Raw genomic sequence first — 6,594 nt, 5'->3', positions numbered from 1 at the left:
ATTTCTTACATAGTTGCTTAGAGTTGCAGCTCAGAGGCCTGCAGCGGCAGGCGGGGAACGTTGGAGTTCTCCGTCACTGAAGCAAGCAAGCCCTATGTTAGTTTCAAGCTCCCTGGCTGCCGGCCGCTATCTCAGCTGGCAGTTAATTTGCATATATCACTGATTAGCCAATGGGAAGGGCAGCGGTTGTACACCAATTACCATGTTTCTCTTTTATTAGATAGGATATTTCTTTATTCATTAAGAATGGAGATTATGTAGAGATAATGTACATGCTATTTTGTCCTATGCCCTTGATGGTTAGAACAACTCTCATAAAAGGGTGTTTCACTTCATAGACCCAGGATATCTGGTCAGGAACATGAGACAGACAAATAAACCCATAAACAGTAAAGTAGAGCTGCACTACAGGCATTAGCCAAGGGGGATAATTTCAAACTTACAACCATTCATTGTTCATCAAAAGCTTAGTTCAAAGAAACAATATTTGTGGAAAGGATTGCCTGAAGGTTATAAAAAATCATGTCTTTTTCTTGTTTCTATAAAATATACCTCTAGATTTCCCCAGAGGGGTATATTACATTATTCTTGTAGTAATGTCCTTATAGTGAATCATGCAACATTAGATTTCATCAACCCATTTTGAGAAACCTTCCAAGAAATGAGTCTTAAGCAATCTGTCCTCATGTTTAAATAAAAGTAATATTATTTTGATGGGGGACATAAAATTACATTTTTGGGAGGGGGTTAGCTATCTGACTCTGTACCTAGTTAATCAGTATCCCTAATGCACATTCTTGTTAGCCAATAATCAAGTCATTGCCCCTTCCTTAATTATATGGTTGTGCAAGAACTATTTACCTACATACATTTTACAGAGGTCATAAACCATGAACCATACACAATCTCCAGAGGGGGTTATCAGTGCTGGTGCCAGGCCAGGCCTTTAGGTGTGGTCTCAAGGCCCCCATCCCAACACACAAGACTTTCTGCAAAGCCCGCAAAAGGTCCAGAGGTCTGATCCATATTTGGGGGACAAAGAAACCAAAGGGTATAAAGAGAAAGCTTCCTCCATATTGGTTTGCTCAGGATTTGGAAACAGGTCACCCTGAGTCACGGTACTAGTACATCTGGAAATAAATGGGTTTTTCCTGTATCTCTGGGTACTCCTGTGTGTATTTTTTGGTCACCTGGTAAATTCTGTAACAGTTTACAATAGAGACTGTTTCCTTTTTTAACATTTTAAGATATGTTTTGTTTATGGACCAAGAACAGTAGTAGTGACTATGAAATTATTTGGTTTTAAATTTGTGCCTACAGTGAGTTGTGTACCATTTTGGGTTTGGCTGCTTTAGACAGCTAATACTACCTTTATAGAATCATTTGGCATTGTAGCTACATATTCAACTTTGTTTAATAGCCTCACTGAAACCAGCCCAAAGGACCCTCAGGTTCTTTTGCCTGCCTTGGTGAAGCCAAACACGTGGCACAGAAGCTGATGGAATGGAAGAGGTTTATGCAAGTTCTGGTCACCTGAGAAGAAGGAGGACTCTCATCCCCAAGCCCATTTTAGCATCTCGTGCAGGCAGGGCTTCTTATAGGGCGGAGGGAAACAGAGGGATAAGAAATTCTGACCACATGCAGTTTCATCTTCCAGCTATCAGGTGGTTTAGATGTTCTCTTTTGGTATGTCAGTGTCTGGCATTTTTTCTCCCTGAGGTTTTATTGCTGATTTCTTGGGACAAGCTGTTACAGGCCTAACCAGCCATCAGCATCAGCTGCACTTCTGTGGTCAAGGCCAGCAAAAGGGGAACTGGAACTGCTGCTACCCGCAGCATGCTTAAATATGATACTATTAATATTTTAGACTCTAAGTTTTGTTAGCATATTCTTATTTTTAATTATTGGTTAGTTCAGCGGTTCTCATCCTGTGGGTCACGACCCCTTGAGGGTCAAACAACCCTTTCACAGGGGTCGCCTAAGACCATTGGAAATGGTCTTATATAATTACATATTATGTATAAACGGTCATATATAATTACATATATAATTACAAATGGTCTTATATAATTACATATATAATTACCAATGGTCTTATATAATTACATATTATGTATAAATGGTCATATACAATTACATATTATTTTTGTGATTAATCAGTATGCTTTAATTATGTTCAATTTGTAACAATGAAAATATATCCTGTATATCAGATATTTACATTACAATTCATAACAGTAGCAAAATTACAGTTATGAAGTAGCAACGAAAATAATTTTATGGTTGGGGTCACCACAACATGAGGAACTGTATTAAAGGGTCACGGCATTAGGAAGGTTGAGAATCACTGGGTTAGTTTATTAAATATGAGCATTTATATACCCTATAACCTGTTACATAAACTATTTTTGTGGGGTTTTTTTGCTTTTACTTCCTGTTGTTATTCATACTGAAACAGGAATTTTAGGGGTAAGACAGGACAGGCTTAGGAAATTTTAGAAATTTTGGTATATTTCAAAATTTACCAGCAGAAGGTATATTTCCACAGAACAGGGGAGCTGGAAAGCTGCAAACGGGACATTTCCATAAAATGAGGGAGCTGGGAACAGTAAAGGGTCTATATTTACAAAATAAAGAGAAGAAGACCCTTCATCCAGAAACAGAGGAAGAAAGTGCAAAGGGAAGAGAAAAACAGTAAGGAAGGAGGGGTGAGGTTTTACCTTTGAGCCCAGGAGTTAATTTAATAACTAGTCTAAGGGAATAGTGACCAATCAGAGGGGATATCAAGGCACCAGGATCTGGAGCATTTATCAGCCATGGGGGAAAGGAACTCAGCAGGACCCTTTTTCCCCTCCCTACTTGGGAGTCCATTCTGTGGTCTCTTTACCTCTCCCCACATGGGAGTCTGTACTAGTTTTTCAATAAATCTCCACCTTTGCTATACTACTTTCTGTCTTTGGATTCATTCTTCGATTCTGGAAGACAAACAATCTGGGTCCAATCCAAAAATTCCATGTCAATATTACCTTGTTTTATTTTTTAATCCTGATATGACATATTAATAACTTCTGATAAAATAAAGTAATTAAATTAGTGAATCACCTGATGAAATCAGAGAACAATTTTGATTAAGATGTAACAGTTTTCTAGAAGTCAATAGAAAAGCCTAAACATGATTTGTTTTGAGTTCATGATCTGTTTTGAGGACCTTAAGAAAAAAGTAAATGCACTTTTCAGACATGTAACTATTTCTAAGAAAAAGAAAGACTCTACTGGGCACCACTTAGTAATAAAAATATGTAATGTAATAAAGTCCCCCTCAAAGTAGTATAACTTTAAGAAGAATTTTAAGCTACCTTTCTAAAGATTGGTTTATAGAATGTCAAGTAGGATTAATCCAATAAAAATCAACTTATTGCAGTAGGTGCAATATGGCAATGGAGAACAAAAACATATTTAGTTAATAATTTCTTTTAAGTCCAACATATATCTGTCCATATTACAATACAGCACTTTACTTACATTATTTAACTTCTACAATAAGAATATTATGCAATTGTAAGAGAAATTTTGGGGGGAGAAAAAGACAGGTTTTAGGAAATTTTAGAAATCAAGGGAACCATGGAAGAACCACAGGGCTGCAGAGCAGCAGAAGGTATATTTCCATAGAATAGGGGAGCTGAAAAGCTGCAACAGGTACATTTCCATAGAATGAGGGAGCTGGGAACAGCAAAAGGTCTATATTTACAAAATAAAGAGAAGGAAGCCCTTCATTCAGAAAGAGAAGAAGAAAGCCCAAAGGGAGTAGGAAAACAATAAGGAAGGAGGGGGGAGAACGTCACATGTCCCAGGTGAGGTTTGACCTTTGAGCCCAAGAGTTACTATAGTAACCAATCCAAGGGAATAGTGACCAATCAAAAGGGATATGAAGGAACAAAAATCTACAGCCTTTATAAGCCATAGGGAAAAGGAACTCAGTGGGACCCTTTCCCCCTCCCCATGTGGGAGTCTGTACTTGTTCTTCCATAAATCTCCACCTTTGCTATACCACCTTCTGTCTGTGGATTCATTCTTTGACTCCAGCTGACAAAGAATCCAGGTTCCAGTCCAAAAATTCTGCTTCACAATCAGCCTTTTTGCATAATCTTACAAACAATTTAACTTATTGTTTCTGTCTAAGAAACAATGTTTGGTAGATAAATTTAAATATAAAAAAATTTAATTTTATATAAAAATTTAAATAAAAAACCATAGGTTCTAAGCATAGCTTACCTTCATGCTGGATATATAGCAAGCACTTTCAATTACTATTAATTATTACCTCAATAACCTATAGAGTAAAAATGTTAATAATGCTAAAATATAGCTTTTCAAATATTTTTAGTAGTTAACATCCCATTGCTCATTAAGAGGATATTTGTATCATGACACTATACAAACTATCACTAATATATATATAGTGTTATTTCTAATATATATGTACATATATTTGTAATGTTTTCAATTTGTTTTTAAAAATATATTTTATTGATTTTTTACAAAGAGGAAGGGAGAGAGATAGTCAGAAACATCAATGAGAGAGAAACATGGATCAGCTGCCTCCTGCACACCCCTCACTAGGGATGTGCCTGCAACCAAGGTACATGCCCTTGACCAGAATCAAAGAGAAAATGAAAATATGTGCTAAAATTGGTGCCTTAATGTATCTTATTCAAATGTTAAAAATGAGTCCTCAGTGAATAATTCAGTTTTAATATAATTTTATGCATATTTGCTAAACATGCTTATTAAAACCATTTATTGAATGCTGTTCGCAGTCACTAATGTAGTACAATTTTATTGAACATTACGCACATTTTTCTAATAGTGCTTAGATTGGAAAATCTACACATTTAATCTCAGATTAAGGCCAAAAAAAAAAAAATTGCCAAGGATTCTATTCTCATACTTGTAGACAATGTGTTTTAAAAAATTGCAGAAAAACACTGGCTGACTTTTTTAAACTCTACTTTTAGTGTATGACTTTACTAATATTTACAAGATGATTTAGTCCTCTTTATCTAATTAAAAAAAATAAAATAAATGGCTTTGAAAACCTACATTGAACTAAGTCTTCCAAGGTATGTGTTTCTTAAACTAGGCAACCTTAATAATTGCTAGAGATGGGTAAATACTTAAATGAATTGCATGTTTTCCCTCTTAATACTTTTCTTGACAATTTTCTATTTACTTAAATTAAAATACAAAGATAGTCTTATAGAAGTATGAAGAGTGCTATATTGACAGCTTTATTGTTCTATGAAGCTGTGTAGTATATTTTTCACAGGGGAAATTCATAAAGCATTTCTTACCAATTCTTGGTAAGAAAACATGACAGGACTAATCAGTTGCATGTATCGCATCGAATTCAATCTGTACACTAAACTAATCCCTACCTAGATTCAATGATTGCATCTGTATCAAAACGAACACTAGATTATAATAATATGAATTTTATGTAAACAGAGTAAAATCTTATGATAAAGTGTCTCACCAGGTCTCATATTCAGTTATATTACATATTAAATTGCAAGTCCTATATCAAAATGATGCATCTGTTTTACACTAAATGTACAAAAAGTATAATACAAATATTATTATAACCAGAGAATGGTATGTAATGGATTTTACTATCTATATTTTACAGTTAAGAATGTATTTTTCTCGGTGTGAGACTTCTACACATTCAAATTAATGAAAACTTCAATTTTTCCACGTGGAATGCCATATGAAAAGTAATGAAGACAAGTCTATATAACATAACCCGTTAAAAGTTTAAAATTCATGAAGGAGAAAATATCTGGAAAGTTCAAGCCAAATCATATGCTGGAAGGAGTAGCAATGTTTTATAATAGATTAAAAAAATTTGGAGAAAGTGCAGGAGAGTTACAACAATGACCTAATTAGCAAATTTGTTTTTTAAATTGGCTCATTTGTTAGAATAACACCATATAGTATTAAAACCCCCTATCAGACAATTTTAAATCTGCTTTATAATGAGCATTAGAGAATGTTGTCACCACCTACTGAACTCAAAGGTAATTTTTTTATATAAACACTAGAGGCCCGGTGCACAAAAATTTGTGCACTCAGGGGGGTGGAGGGGTTCCCTCAGCCCGGCCTGTGCCCTCTCGCAGTCTGGGACCCCTCGGGAGATAATGACCTGCTGGCTTAGGCCTGATCCCAGGTGGCAGAGGCAGGCCCAATCCCTAGGTGCAGCCCCTGGTCGGGCTCAGAGCAAGGCTGATTGGGGAGTTGGGGCGCCGCCCCTGTCATGCACAGAGCAGGGCGGATCGGGAGGTTGTGATGCCACCCTCAGTCACACTCAGAGTAGGGCCGATTGGGGGTTGGGGCACCGGCCCCTGTCACACTCAAGGCAGGGTCGATGGGGAGGTTGCAGCGCCACCCCCTGTCACGCACAGAGCAGGGCCCATCAGGGGGTTGGGGCAACGCACCCTGTCACACACAGAGCCGCAGGGCGATCAGGGGGTTGGGAAACTCCCCCCTATCAGGCACAGAGCAGGGCTGATCAGGGGGCTGGGGCGCCTTCCCCTG

The sequence above is a fragment of the Myotis davidii genome, unplaced genomic scaffold (assembly GCF_000327345.1).
Source record: "Myotis davidii unplaced genomic scaffold, ASM32734v1 scaffold277, whole genome shotgun sequence".
Classification (NCBI taxonomy): Eukaryota; Metazoa; Chordata; class Mammalia; order Chiroptera; family Vespertilionidae; genus Myotis; species Myotis davidii.
This window is presented reverse-complemented; position numbering follows the sequence as displayed.